A 15,819-nucleotide genomic window follows, 5' to 3' on the forward strand; every position below is an offset into this window, starting at 1 on the left:
GGCAAAATGAACTTTCTGGCTTATGCACTTTCACGCCTCCCCCAGTATGAATGCAAGAGGGACCGGTTGGTCAGCACAGTGTTCATGACACATAGCAAAGCGAGGGGCGGCGGCCCTTACCCAGGGGGCTGGATCCAAAAAGACGTCAGACTGGACGCTGAGTTTGAGCGGCTCCGCCCTTCGCTGGTGGAGAAGGAGGGGCTGTTTTTTAAGGAGGATCGGTTGTTTGTACCCCTGACTGCCCGTAAGGACGTGCTGAAGCTTTGCCATGATTCTAAGCCGGAAGGGCATTTTGGCTTTGTAAAAACTCTCCACCTTGTTTGGCAACATTACTGGTGGCCCTCCTTGCGGAGGGATGTCGAACTCTATGTGCAAGGCTGTCCCATGTGCCTTACTGCTTCTTGCAACCCCTGCCAATCCCATCCCGCCCATGGATGGACGTCACCATGGACTTCATTACTGATCAGCCAAGGGAAAAGCATGATTTGGGTTGTAGTGGATGCTTTCTCTAACCAATCTCACTTTGTCCCCTGCACAGGCATGCTGTCTGCCCCGAAACTGGCTTCTTTGTTCATTACACACGTGTACCGCCTGCACAGGATCCTGGGGAGGGTGCTCACAGATTGGGGCTCCCAGTTCGTTGCCAAGTTCTGGCGGGAGCTTTGAGGCTTCTGGGGGTGCAGCAAGCTCTCACTTCGGGTTACCACCCAGAACCCAATGGACAGACCGAGAGGGTGAACCAGATTCTGGAACAGTATTTGTGTTGCTTCATAAATCACCAGCGGAACGATTGAGTCTCCCTCCTCATGTTGGCAGTTTGCTCACAACAATGGGGTTCACGTGTCCACCGGGGTGTCTCCTTTTAAGGTGGTTTATGGGGCCGATTTGACCACGGTGCCCACTTGGAACATTTCTTCCCCGGACGCTCCGGACATTCAGAAGTGGGCGGGGGAAATCTCCAGGGCTTGGCCCTCCATTGTGGACTGTCTGAATGAGGCTAAACACTCCTACAAAGCACAGGCGGACAAGAATCGTGCTGCGAGCCCCGCCTGGGCGGTAGGGGATCTGGCCTATTTGTCCACTAAGAATTTTCGGTGTCAACAACCTTCACACAAACTAGGGGCGAAGTTTGTGGGGATGTTTGTGGTGAAGCGCCTAATCAATGTCGTGACTGTAGAACTTGCTTTGCCTAAGACTTACCGAAATGTGCATCCCGTTTTTCATTCCAGCCTGCTGAATGCCCCGCCCCCGGATTGGCACCCACCATCCGCTGCTCCTATTCCCATGTTTGTGGACAAGGACACGCACTATGAAGTCAACAAAATCCTGGACTCCCGCTGGCATAAGGGGAAGCTGCAATACCTAGTGGACTGGAAAGAATTCCCCATGGGGGTGGTGGAGGCTGGTAATATTCGGGCCCCGAAGCTGCTGCGTGAATTTCACAGGGAATTCCCGCTTTGCCCACGGCCCAAAGACGCTGGGTGAGGGGAGGTTGTTTTTGGACCAGAGGAATGTCAGGATCAGTCCCTCCTCTCTGCCATGCTTGAGTTTCAGTGAACCTAGGAGACTCCATCTTGAAGTGCTGTGCCTTTACAGAAACGTTCCCATGTAACCAGGGTGCTTATGCCTGTAGTTTTCCTTTGATTCCCCCCCTTCTTTGATCCTTGCATTTTCACACTGCATAGTCTCCCCGCTGTGAAACAATGTTGCCTAGTTCCTATAAATATCTTATCTGCTAGCCTGAGGCGCTGGCCTGACCAAGGCCGTGCTAACTTCAACACTTTGGCGGGAAGCCTGGGATGGCACCTGGGTGAGGGGTTCCCCCCTCCCCTGGGAACACTTGGGTTTGGGCAGGAGAATTGTATTGATAACTGCTTGCTGTCCTAGTAGCAAAGAGTCTTGACTTCGAATGTTATAGTGACCAGATCTACTTCCAATTAAAGCTTTTTTATTATAGAAGTTTGTCGGTGAGTTTTGTCTGCGCTTGACAGATGAGTGGGCCTCCAGATTCTGGGAGGCAAGGGAGAGGTGACTGCCACCCTGCTGAAGGCTAAGGAGGACTTCAAGAAGTTCGCCGACTGGTGTCACTAGGTGGCCCCTGGGTACACCGTGGGTGATACGGTGTTCATCTCCACTAAACACTTAAAAAAACGCCGGCCATGCAAGAAGCTCAGTTACCAGTTTGTGGGGCCGTTTAAGGTGGTGGAGGTGGTAAACGAGGTAGCAGTTAAGGTGGAACTGCCTAAGTCCTATAGTAAGGTCCACCTGGTGTTTCATGTCAGCCTCCTAAAAAAGGCACCCCTACCCAATTAGTGGAATCGAGACGTCCCTCCACCGCTGCCTGTGATGGTGGGGGGTGAAACTCACTACGAGCTTTCTGACATTGTGGATTCTAGGCTCCTCAGGAAACGGCTACAATATTTAGTTGCCTGGAAGGGGTTCCCCAACTCTGACAATGAGTGGGTGAATGCCGAAGATGTGTTGGCCCCCGTGCTAGTGAAGAGATTTCAAGAGTGTTTCCTGGACAAGCTGGGTCCCCAGCTCAGGCCCCTGGGAGGGTAATGGGGGCCTTGGGGGAAGCCGAGTGTCATGAAGCTAGATTCATGCCCCCAGATTGCCTGGCATTCCGGCATTCCTCATGCCCCTTTGAACCCAGCCTGCTGTATATTTCACATGCACTCTGAACCTGTCGCCATAAAAACTTCATGTCTCTCCTGCCTTCTATCTGGTGTCCAACCTCTCTTTGCATCCCCCTGATGTTCCCAGCGAGGCACTTTTATCTCTTCCACTCTAATGACCTTGCAGAGTGTGGAGACAAAACAGCAAATCAGCAAATATTCTAATACCACTGAAAGTGGAAAAGAGAATGTGCATAGGCTCCTCTCCATAATCCATTGTTCAGACCTAGCCCACTTAAGGTTGTAAGAGTACCTGGTGAATGCCCAGTGGAATGGCATCTAGATTGGTGGAATGGCATCTAGATTGAAGAAGTACTTTCTTAACTCCCTGAGCATCTCAAAATATAGTGGAGTCTCCAAGCTGCTAGATGGAGCTTCTCTAGAAAGGCGAAAACACTGCAGGAGCTCTAAGAAGCCTATTTGGATGAACAGAGAACTTCAAGAGGAACTAAGAAAGAAAAGGAAAATGTTCAGGAAATGGAGGGAAGGACAGAGCTCTAAAGAAGAGTACCTACAGGTTACTAGGCACTGTAGATCAATCATCAGAAAGGCCAAAGCTGAGAGTGAGCTAAGATTGGCCAGGGAAGCCCATTGTAACAAGAAAAGATTTTTCAGTTATGTGAGGAGCAAACGTAAAGTAAAGGAGGCAATAGGCCCACTGTTGGGTGCGGATGGACAAACTAACGAAAGATGCAGAGAAAGCAGAAAGGCTTAGTGCCTATTTTACATCTGTTTTTTCCCACAGGTCAAAGTGTTTAGGCACATCTAGACATGGCTGTAGCCAAAGGATAGTGTCTGGGTGGCAGGTTAACATGGATAGAGAGGTTGTCGAGAGGCATTTAGCTGCACTGGATGAGTTCAAATCCCCTGGTCCAGATGAAATGCACCCGAGAGTACTCAAAGAACTTTCCAGAGAACTTGCACAGCCCTTGTCCATCATCTTCGGAACCTCTTTAAGGACTGGAGATGTCCCGGAGGACTGGAAAAGAGCAAACGTTATTCTGATCTTCAAAAAAGGGAGGAAGGATGACCTGGGAAACTACAGACCAGTGAGTCTGACCTCTGTTCTGGGGAAGACAATGGAGCAGATATTAAAGGGAGCGATCTGCAAACATCTGGAGGACAATTTGGTGATCCAAGGAAGTCAGCATGGATTTGTCTCCAACAGGTCCTGCCAGACCAACCTGGTTTCCTTTTTTGACCAAGTAGCAGGTTTGCTGGATCGGGGAAATTCAGTTGATGTCATTTATTTGGATTTTAGTAAAGCTTTTAACAAGGTTCCCCATGATGTTCTGATGGATAAATTGAAGGACTGCAATCTGGATTTTCAGATAGTCAGGTGGATAGGGAATTGGTTAGAGAACCGCACTCAAAGAGTTGTTGTCAATGATGTTTCATCAGACTGGAGAGAAGTGAGTAGCGGGGTACCTCAGGGCTCGGTGCTCGGCCCGGTACTTTTTAACATATTTATTAATGATCTAGATGAGGGGGTGGAGGGACTACTCATCAAGTTTGCAGATGACACCAAATTGGGAGGACTGGCAAATACTCCGGAAGATAGAGACAGAGTTCAATGAGATCTGAACACAATGGAAAAATGGGCAAATGAGAACAAGATGCAATTTAATAAAGATAAGTGTAAAGTTCTGCATCTGGGTCAGAAAAATGAAAAGCATGCCTACTGGATGGGGGATACGCTTCTAGGTAACACTGTGTGTGAACGAGACCTTGGGGTACTTGTGGATTGTAAACTAAACATGAGCAGGGAGTGTGATGCAGCGGTAAAAAAGGCAAATGCCATTTTGGGCTGTATCAACAGAGGCATCACATCAAAATCACAAGATGTCATAGTCCCATTGTATACGGCACTGGTCAGACCACACTTGGAGTACTGTGTGCAGTTCTGGAGGCCTCACTTCAAGAAGGACGTAGATAAAATTGAAAGGGTACAGAGGAGAGTGACGAGGATGATCTGGGGCCAAGGGACCAAGCCCTATGAAGATAGGTTGAGGGACTTGGGAATGTTCAGCCTGGAGAAAAGGAGGTTGAGAGGGGACATGATAGCCCTCTTTAAGTATTTGAAAGGTTGTCACTTGGAGGAGGGCAGGATGCTGTTTCTGTTGGCTGCAGAGGAGAGGACACGCAGTAATGGGTTTAAACTTCAAGTACAACGATATAGGCTAGATATCAGGAAAAAGTTTTTCACAGTCAGAGTAGTTCAGCAGTGGAATAGGCTGCCTAAGGAGGTGGTGAGCTCCCCCTCACTGGAAGTCTTCAAGCAAAGGTTGGATACACACTTTTCTTGGATGCTTTAGGATGCTTAGGGCTAATCCTGCGTCGAGCAGGGGGTTGGACTAGATGGCCTGTATGGCCCCTTCCAACTCTATGATTCTATGATTCTATGATCTGTTCAAGCAGTGAGCCCTCCAACCCAAAAGGGAGGCATCTGTGGTCAACATTACATCGTGACACCAGGGGCCCAAAGGCACCCCAAATAACGCATTAGACTCCTCAGTCCACCATAAAAAGGACCTTAGGATCCCATGTGGGATCGTAAAAGAGCTTAAGGGTCTATCCCCGATAGGAGAGAAATTATGTAGGAATCAGTGTTGAAGTTCCCTCATGTGGAGGCGTGCCATAGGGACTATTGCTGTGTTGGAGGCCAATAGGCCTGCAATCTATGAATACATTTTGCTTGTCTCCAATGGTTCTTAGACATGGTGTGAATCATGGCAGAAAGAGTGAAAACAGTCTCAGGGTAGAAAAGCTCGGGCCTGGACAGAGTCCAAAGTGGAGCCAATAAAATCAATAACCCTTGAAGGGGTTGTGATTTTTGAAAGCTCACCTGAAGATCCAAAGCTAGACAAAGGTTTAACATTGTAGAAACCTGTGGGTTTAACAATTCTGCTGAAGGGACTACCATCAAGCAGTCATCTAAGAAAAAGAAAATCACAATTCCCTGGGCACAGTGATAGGATATTACGACTGCCATACACTTAGTGAACACCCTTGGAGCTGTGGCTGAGCCAAAAGAGATAACAGAGTACTGGAAGATTTGGGAGCCCTTGCAAAAGCATAAAAATTGTCTACCCCTAGAATGGATAGAAATATGAAAATAAGTGTTCTTGAAATCAAGGACCACAAACCAATTCCCTGGTGACAGAAATTCTATCACTATGGGCAAGGAAATCTTGCAAAAATGAGAGACCAGTAAACATTTAAGTCTTTTAAATCCAAAATTGGATGGTGGCCACCTTCCTTTTTATCAACCAGAAAAAAATGGGAGTGAAAACCAAACTGGCGAAGGCCATCAGACACCTCCTTAATAGGTCCCTTCTCCAACAATTCCACAACTTGGATATCCGATTCAAGTCTGAAGCATCTTAGCCAATGATTTAGAGTCCTCTGGCAACATGACCAGATACTTGGAAATGCCCTTCCAAAGCACCATTTGGTATCCTGCATTTATTGCCTGGTAGTTGGTAATATAATCAAGGCAAGCTGGACGTGGTCAAACAAGAGATGAAAAGACTGAACATTGACATTTTAGGAATCAGTGAACTAAAATGGACAGGAATGGGTGAATTTAATTCAGATGACCATCAGGTATACTACTGTGGACAAGAATCTCGCAGAAGAAATGGAGTAGCCTTCATAATCAGTAAGAGAGTAGGAAAAGCTGTCTTGGGATACAATCCCCAAAATGACAGAATGATCTCAGTTCGAATCCAAGGCAAACCATTCAACATCACAGTAATCCAGGTCTATGCCCCAACCACTGCTGCTGAAGAAGATGAAGTTGACCAGTTCTATGAAGCCCTACAACACCCTCTAGAAGCAACGCCAAAAAATGATGTGCTTATCATCATGGGGGACAAAAGATAACCGGGATAACAGGCAAGTTTGGCCTTGGAGTACAAAATGAAGCAGGGCACAGGCTGGTAGAATCTTGTCAAGAGAATACAATGGTCATAGCAAACACTCTTTTCCAACAACCCAAGAGACGACTCTACACATGGACATCACCAGACGGTCAACACAGAAATCAGATTGACTATGTGCTCTGCAGCCAAAGATGGAGAAGTCCTATCCAGTCAATAAAAACAAGACCAGGAGCTGATTGTGGTTCAGATCATCAGCTTCTTGTTGCAAAATTTAGGCTTAAACTGAAGAAAGTAGGGAAAAGTACTAGGCCACTCAGGTATGAACTAAATCATATCCCCGACGAATATACAGTAGCGGTGACAAATAGATTTAAGGAATTAGATCTGATAGACAGAGTGCCCAAAGAACTATGGACGGAGGTTCGCAACATTCTACAAGAGGTAGCAACTAAAACCATCCCAAAGAAAAAGAAATGCAACGAATCAAAATGGCTGTCTGAGGAAGCTTTACAAATAGCTAAGGAAAGAAGGGAAGTGAAAGGCAAGGGAGAAAGAGAAAGATACACCCAATTGAGTGCAGAATTCCAGAGAAAAGCTAGAAGAGATAAGAATGCTTTTTTAAATGAACAGCGCAAACAATAGAAGAAAACAATAGAATGGGGAGGACCATAGATCTTTTCAAGAAGATTGGAGATATGAAGAGAACGTTTCATGCCAAGATGGGTATGATAAAGGACCAAAATGGTAGGGACCTCACAGAAGCAGAAGAGATTTTAAAAGGTGGCAAAATTATACGGAGGAACTATACAAGAGCAACCTTAACATCCCTAATAACCATGATGGGTAGTTACTGACCTGGAGCCAGACATCCTGGAATGTGAAGTCAAATGGGCCTTAGGAAGTCTGAGCAACAATAAAGCTAGTGGTGGTGACAGCATTCAAATTGAACTATTCAAAATCTTAAAAGACAATTATTATTATTATTATTATTATTATTATTATTATTATTATATTTATATCCCGCCACTCCCTTGCGGCTCGTGGCAGTAAAAGTGCTACACTCAATATGCCAGCAAATTTGGAAACTCAACAATGGCCACAAGATTGGAAAAGATCAGTTTACATTCCAATCCCAAAGAAGGACAATGCCAAAGAATGTTCAAACTACCACACCATTGCACTCATTTCTCATGCTAGCAAAGTTATGCTCAAAATCCTACAAGCTAGGCTCCAGCAATATGTGGACCGAGAACTTCCAGAAGTACACGCAGGATTTCAAAGAGGCAGAGGAACTAGAGATCAAATTGCCGACATATGCTGGATCATGGAGAAAGCTAGGGAGTTCCAGAAGAACATCTACTTCTGCTTCATTGACTATCCTAAAGCCTTTGATTGTGTGGAGCACAACAAATTGTGGCAAGTTCTTAAAGAGATGGGAATATCAGAGCATCTTATTTGTCTCTTGAGAAACCTATATGCAGGTCAAGAAGCAACAGTGAGAACCAGGCATGGAATCACTGATTGGTTCAAAATTGAGAAAGGAGTTCGGCAAGGCTGTATACTGTCGCCTTGCCTATTTAACTTGTATATGGAGCACATCATGAGAAAAGCGGGGTTAGATGAGTCACAAATTGGGATCAAGATTGCAGGTAGAAATATCAACAACCTCAGATATGCAGATAATACCACTCTAATGGCAGAAAGCGAAGAGGAACTAAAGAGCCTGTTGATGCGGGTGAAGGAGGAGAGTGCACAAGTTGGCTTGAAACTCAACATCAAGAAAACGAAGATCATGGCATCCAGCCCTATCAATTCCTGGCAAATAGATGGGGAAGAAATGGAGGCAGTCACAGATTTTATTATCCTGGGCTCCAAGATGCCTGCAGCAAAGAAATTAAAAGATGCTTGCTCCTGGGGAGGAAAGCTATGGCAAATTTAGACAGCATCCTTGAAAGCAGAGACATCACCTTGCCAACAAAAGTGTGTTTAGTCAAGGCTATGGTTGCAATGTATGGCTTGCAATGTATGGCTGTGAAAGTTGGACCATAAGGAAGGCCGAGCGTCAAAGAATTGAGGCTTTTGAACTCTGGTGCTGGAGAAGACTCTTGCGAGTCCCTTGGACTGCAAGGCGAACAAACTGGTCAGTCCTAGAGGAGATCAGCCCAGACTGCTCCTTAGAAGGCCAGATCCTGAAGATGAAACTCAAATACTTTGGGCAGCTCATGAGAAGGAAGGATTCCCTGGAGAAGAGCCTAATGCTGGGAGCGATTGAGAGCAAAAGAAGGGATGACAGAGAATGAGGTGGCTAGATGGAGTCACTGAAGCTGTAGGTGCAAACTTAAATGGACTCTGGGTAATGGTAGAGGACAGGAAGGCCTGGAGGATCATTGTCCATGGGGTCGCGATGGGTCGGACACGACTTCGCACCTAACAACAATAACTAGTTGGCAATATGGAAAGAGAGTGCTGCACATGAGTAGGCCTTATGACCCAAGCTATTGAGATTGTGGCTTTCCCTGACAAAGGAGCATAATATTGTCCTGGGCGTTGCTTGATTTGCATATCTTCTAACACAGTAGAAGAAGAAGGAGGATGTATAGAGAGGAAATTTGAGGTGTCCTGTTTGACCTGTAAAAAGAGTCAAGTTTCCTTGGAACCAGCAATTCAGAAGCTGGCTTCTTCCACATAGAGACTGTGAGGTCTTTAAATCCTTCCAAGATTAGAAAAGAAATTCTTGAATGGGTGTCAGAATACAGACGGCTAAGAACCTTGTCCTTGGGGTGGATGTTGGAGGAGGAGATGTCAAGTTCTAGAGCCTCAGCCTCCAAATTAGTTGCTCAGAGCCGAGACAGTAATCTTCGGAGGGGGAGGAAGGAGCAGGATCCCCATGTGGGCGTGCTGGGAGATGTTGGAACATGGACTAATTTGCCTTCTTCCGCATCTATGTCCTCTGTATGAGGATGAGGTTACTCAAATCCGAAGGCCACCTGAAGCTCGTCTGCAAAGGGGTGATCCCACTGGCCCACATACACGGGCATAGGATCATAGGAAGTTTGCGAAGCCAAGTACCAGATTGTCGGAGCGGATCTAGGATGGCGAGGTGTTGCATCCTTGGAACCGTGGATGTTGATGGAACCGAAGGAACTGCAATCTGGGATGCTGTTCCAGGGTCTGAATGAGAGGAAAGGGACTTGTTTTTAGTCTTTGTCACCTTCTTAGTCTGAGGCTCTGAAGACTGAGCTGGAGTAGCTTGAACCGTAATGGCCTGCGATGGAAGGGGAGCCAGGGACGGAGCTGATGGAACTGAGGGTGCTGCACATGAGTAGGCCTTATGACCCAAGCCATTGAGCTTGCGGCTTTCCCTGGTTTAGGCACCCCAGTTGAAGAGGGGTGTTGACAAACTGGAACGTGTCGAGAGGAGGGCAACAAAGATGGTGAGGGTTTTGGAGACCAAGACTTATGAAGGTTGGGGGAGCTTGGTCTGTTTAGCCTGGAGAGGAGACGACTGAGAGGGAATCTGATAACCAAGTATTTAAAAGGGTTAGGGTTTGAAAAAGAATCTAGGTGTCTTAGTAGACCATACATTGAACATGAGTCAGTAGTGTGACTCAGTGGCTAAAAAGGTAAATGGGATTTGGGGCTGTATCAAACAGAGTACCGTGTCCAGATCACGGGAGGTGATGGTACCGCTTTACTCTGCTCTGGTTTGGCCTCATTGGCCTCCCCAGTAGAAGAGGGATGTTGACAAACTGGAACGTGTCCAGACGAGGGCAACAAAGTTGGCGAGGGGTTTGGAGACCAAGACATATGAAGAAAGGTTGGGGCTTGGTCTGTTTAACGTGGAGAGGAGATGACTGAGAGGGGATCTGATAACTATCTTCAAGTATTTAAAAGGGTGCCATATGGAGGATGGAGCAGAATTGTTCTCTCTTGCCCCAGAGGGACAGACCAGAATGAATGGGGTGAAATTAATTCAAAAGAAATTCCATCTAAACCTCCAGAAGAAGTTCCTGACAGTTAGTGCGGTTTCTCAGTGGAACAGGCTTCCTCGGGAGGTGATGGGTTCTCCATCTTTGGAAATTTTTAAACAGTGGATAGATAGAGGCTCCATCATCTGATGGTTCAAGGGGGTGGCAGGTGACAGTAGATGAGCGATAGGGATGTGAATGTCCTGCATAGTGCAGGCGGTTGGACTAGATGACCCAGGAGATTCCTTCCAACTCTAAATCATAGAATCATGGAATAATAGAGTCTATGACTCTATAGACTCTATGATTCTATGAGGGAGGGACGGTGCTTCCCGGCACTTCTCTAGATGGACAGCATGACAGGATGCAGGCCATCATCGATCAGATAGTCCCCAGACGTCCTCTCCACCCCATCTCAAATGGGCCTCCTGTTATACTGAGGAGCTACACTGGAAGAAACAGGAAATGAGACGACTAGAGCGAGTTTGGGGAAAGACTCGTGATGAAGAATCAAGAGGATCTTATAGAATGCAGATGAAAGCCTATGAGATGGCAGTGAACTCAGTGAAACACAACTTTTACTCAACATGCATCACGTCTGCGCACTCACGCCCAGCACAATTATTCAGGGTAGTTCGATCCCTTACTACTCTTGATGAGGGACACCAAAATAATAGCCAATTGGATATTAGCTGTGAGGCATTTGCGAGTCACGTCGCAGACAAAATCTTGACTCTCCGCCATGACCTTTCTCCAACCTTGGATATAGAAACTGAACTAGAGGCCCCTCGGTCATCTTTGGCTCCTAAAAACAACAGACATAAGAATTGGGGGGCCCCTCTGGGAAATAATCAGCCTCTCTCTGGCAACGGGTGAATTCTCGGAAGGACTAAAAGCAGCAGTGGTACACCATCCCTTGACCCGCAAAAAACCATCCCTTGATCCGCAGAAACCTGACAACTACCGCCCGTCTCGCAGCTAACTGGGGAAGTTAGCTGAAAGGGCTGCAGCGGACCAAATATTTCAGCTCTTGGCCCATTTCAGTCGGGTTTCCAGCCTGGCCATGGGGTGGAAACGGCGCTAGTCGCCCTGATGGATGACCTCTGTCGTCAGCTAGACCGAGGCGGGTCAGCGCTGCTTATACTATTAGATCTAGCAGTGTTTGACACTGTAGATCATGAGCTCCTAGCTCACTGCCTTGCCGATGCCAGGATACGGGGGACACCTCTCAAATGGCTGATCTCCTTCCTCCAGGGTCATGGACAGAGGGTTGAAATAGGAGAGAGAGTATCCAACCGACATCAGCTCACATGCTGAGTCCCACAGGGAGCAGTCCTCTCTCCTATTTTATTAAACATCTTCATAGGCCCTCTTGCTCAGGTGGTACGGAAGTTTGGGCTGGGTTTCCACCAATATGCAGATGACACCCAGCTCTTCCTCCTGATGGATGACAGCCCTGATTCCCCCGGAAATCTTAACCAGATGCCTGGAAGAAGTGATGAAATGGCTCAAGCAGAGTCGTTGGAAAATCATTCCTTCAAAGACAGAGGTCCTGTGGCTGGGTAAGAAGAGACCAAGCAAGGAAGCTCGCCTACCCAACCTGGACGGAGTGTGTCTAACAGTAGCCCACTCCGCCAGAAACCTGGGGTGATCCTCAATGCCTCCTTTTCCAGGGAGGCACAGGTCACAAGAGTAGCATGACAGGAGAAGGCGGAGCCATGGCACTTGGATAGCTCGAATACTTCGAGCTCCTGTTCCACTGAGGGTCAATCGCTGCTGTGATTGACAGAATCGGGTTTTGGGTACGCTAACCCACCCATAAATCTTCTCAGGAATTCCTTGTGAATCTCTGGGGCCTCTCTGTTCCGCAGGGAAATTAATCTCCCACTGGAACGTAAGCTCAGTGTGCACAGGGTCCAGCAAGCGCCGTCCGCCATCTTAAAATCTTTTTTCCTTTTCCTCCTTTTTCAACTCTGCAATCTACAAAGCTTATTTTAATCTACAAAGCTAATTGGATACCTCCCAGCAAGACCTTCGACTCACCACAACTCCGGAGTGAAAACATCTGGCAGACATCAGATCGAGCCTACAAACAGTGAGTGGGGTTTCCCTCGGCACCTTCTTCTCTGGAATGAACTCTCGGCGTGGAGAGTTCTCGCTAATCCAAACAAGCCAGAGTGACAGGACTATTTATTACCACTGAGGGGGTGAAGCTGCCAAATTCCAAGATATTGAGTCATTAATCAACGCAGAGATGCAAGTGCTTTTCCGCTTCTCCGTCTTTACTTTTCCCCCCGTTTCTGGCTCTGCTTGATGCCACCTCATTTTGAGGCAGGCTAATTTTCTTTTCTAAGCAGAAGAAGGACTTAAATCAACTCAAACTAATAAGTAACAGCTCTTATTGTATCTGTTTTTTGTCTTCGAAGATAAGAGAGATTAGAGCCGTGGAATCTCGCGAGAACTAAGCTTTAGAGACATTCCTTTAATTCAAAACAGACTGTTGCTTTCGTTAGGACTCTGTAGGACCTCTACTGGCTATTTGCAAAATTGCAAATATATTTTGGAAACAACATATGCATAATTGATTAAGTCTAACAAAATTCCAAACCTGGAACATGTTTTCGTTTAAAAAATTTGCATATCTTCTAGATAAACAAACACAAGACTTGAAAGAATCTATAAATGGTTCACTTAAAAATATGCTCATGGAGTTTAAAGGCATTAAGGAAGAAGTCTCTAACAGGAATGATGAACCAATAGTAGTGGCTGATGATAGCTCTAAACAAGATGGAAAATTACCAGCAGAAGAGGAATCTGAAATTATGGAGATGGAAAAGGGGATGTCAGAGTCTTGCAGCTCAGATAAGGACACCCTACCTGAGAAGATATATAGCCACTCCAAAGCAACAATACACAAGAAAGACATATGGATCTGCGGTGAAAGCAATCGATTGAAAGGAGCTTCATGGAAAAACATCTGTACTGATATTGGAGTCCAGGAGGTACAACTGCTTCAAGATTTATCGATGTATACTCCGAGGGAAAGACTACAACTGTACTTTCCCAGCCAAAGACCAATAGGACAGAACATTAGTCAACGGGAGCCACAAGACGTAATAAGCCTTGAAATGAGACCTCCTTAAGAAGCTTGGGGAATGGAAATGCAACACAGTGGTCGAAATTCTTTTCCTCTTTTACCTCCTTTATGTAGCCATATAGGCAATATAACTAGTTAAGAAGTTAATCTGGGGTCTAAGATCTTTTAAGTAAGCTGAATTTGTATTATTAAACCTAATTTCGCAGTGTCTACCAGCCCAAAATCAAAGCATAACTAAAAGGAGACACCTAATGGAATGGGCTTACATTATAGTGTGGGGTTTTAGATTTCCTATGATAGCTGAATTTGAATTATCTAACATATCTCTGTAGTGACTTTCAGCCTAAATTTAAAGCATAACTAAAAGGAGGTTTCTAACTGAGGAGGTGTAAATATAACTAACGAAAAATCTATTCTATTAATTAATGAAGACTCCATTTTATTATTTCTGATATTAACAATGTATACTTATATATATTTGTTTCTCTTCTTTCCGTACAACTAAGCAGGCTTATTTTTTTTTCCTTTTTCCCTTTTTCTAGTGAAAATGTGGAGGGCTCTAGGACTACGTTAAGTATAAACTGTTTATGATTGTTAAAACTATCAGAAACTATGCAAACAAATGTTGAAATGATGGTAACAAAGTAGACTTCTCTTTTTAAATGTGGTGCAAACGTGAAAAAGTCTATAAAAAGTCTATAAGCTTTGGGTAAAAGTCCATAATATTGTAGCCAGTCTTATAATCTTAAATGGAGAGAAGAGGGTTTTTAAGATTGAAACAGGGAACCAAAATGTTTTTCCACAGTGCTTCCTAACCCACATACAGAGCTTTTTCTTCTATGCGACGACGGCAGCAAAACTAGAATTGGCCAAGAAATGGAAAACGCAAGAACTACCCTCGACAGAAGACTGGGTGAATAAACTAGCTGATCTTACCAAGATAGCCAAACTGACACTAAGAGGCCTTTCAAGAACAATGGGGCCCTTACCTGAACTATTTACAAAAGGGATTAAAAATGGGGAACCAAGTGTATCAAATGAAGAGCATAGCTCTCCTTTTCTGTATTAACAATGTAGATTGCATGTATCTCACTGTCTTCAACTCTGGAAAATAAAATAAAAACTTTCTATAAAAAAAAAAAAAAAGAGTAGCACGACAGGCCTTCTACCACCTATGCCAATCCAAGCTACTAGCTTGGCACCAGAACACCTAGCCACAGTGATCCATGTGACGGTCACCTCTAGACTGGACTTCTGCAACTCGCTCTACGCAGGCCTACCCTTGATCTGGAAACTGCAATTGGTGCAGAATGCAGCAGCCAGGATTCTCACCAATACAATACACCAATCTCACATCCAGCCTATACTTCAACAACTCAACTGGCTCCCAATTGAATTCTGGATCAGGCTTAAGGTTTTGGTTCTTACCTTAAAGGCCATACACGGTCTGGGCCCAGTGTACCTAAGATACGGGGTACCTAAGTGTACCTAAGAGATAGTCTCTTTGCCTATACCCCCAAAAGAGCATTATGCTCTGCCACTGTCAACTGGCTAGTGATCCCTGGCCCCAAAGAAGCATGTCGGTCCTCAACGAGGGCCATAGCTTTTTCCGTCCTGGCCCCCACCTGGTGGAATGAAGAGATCAGGGACCTGTCCGAATTCCCAAAATTCCACAGAGCCTGCAAAAGGGAGCTCCTCCACTAGGCATTTGCCTGAGACTGACAACAGGTCCCCCCTCAGACATCCCCTCCATGGCCTGAACCAGTCTGTCCTCTCTAAGAGCCGTAGCTAAGTTCCTGTTCCTGTTATATTGTTGTTTAAGATCACTGAAATTGTGTTATTTAGATTACTGTTGTTGTTGTATTGGTTGATGTTATATATTAATTTGTTCCATGTTCCCCCCATGTTGTATGTAAACCGCCCTGAGCCATATGGAAGGGGGGTATAGAAATCAAATAAATAAAATAATAAATAATAAATATTAATATTGAATTTTACAACACATTTTACCCTACAGAGGCGTGAGCACATTTTCCTTATTTTGACCCTTTTTTTGAGGGGGGGGGCAGTTTCTTGACTTTTCTCCTTTTTGCTGTAATCATCAACCCCTGAAAGGAAGGGGATGATTTTGTAGCCAGCCCTTCCCCCTAGCATCTTTCCCACCAGAAATAACTCACAACTCAACAGCCATG

This window comes from Paroedura picta, chromosome 15, assembly GCF_049243985.1.
Source record: "Paroedura picta isolate Pp20150507F chromosome 15, Ppicta_v3.0, whole genome shotgun sequence".
NCBI lineage: Eukaryota > Metazoa > Chordata > Lepidosauria > Squamata > Gekkonidae > Paroedura > Paroedura picta.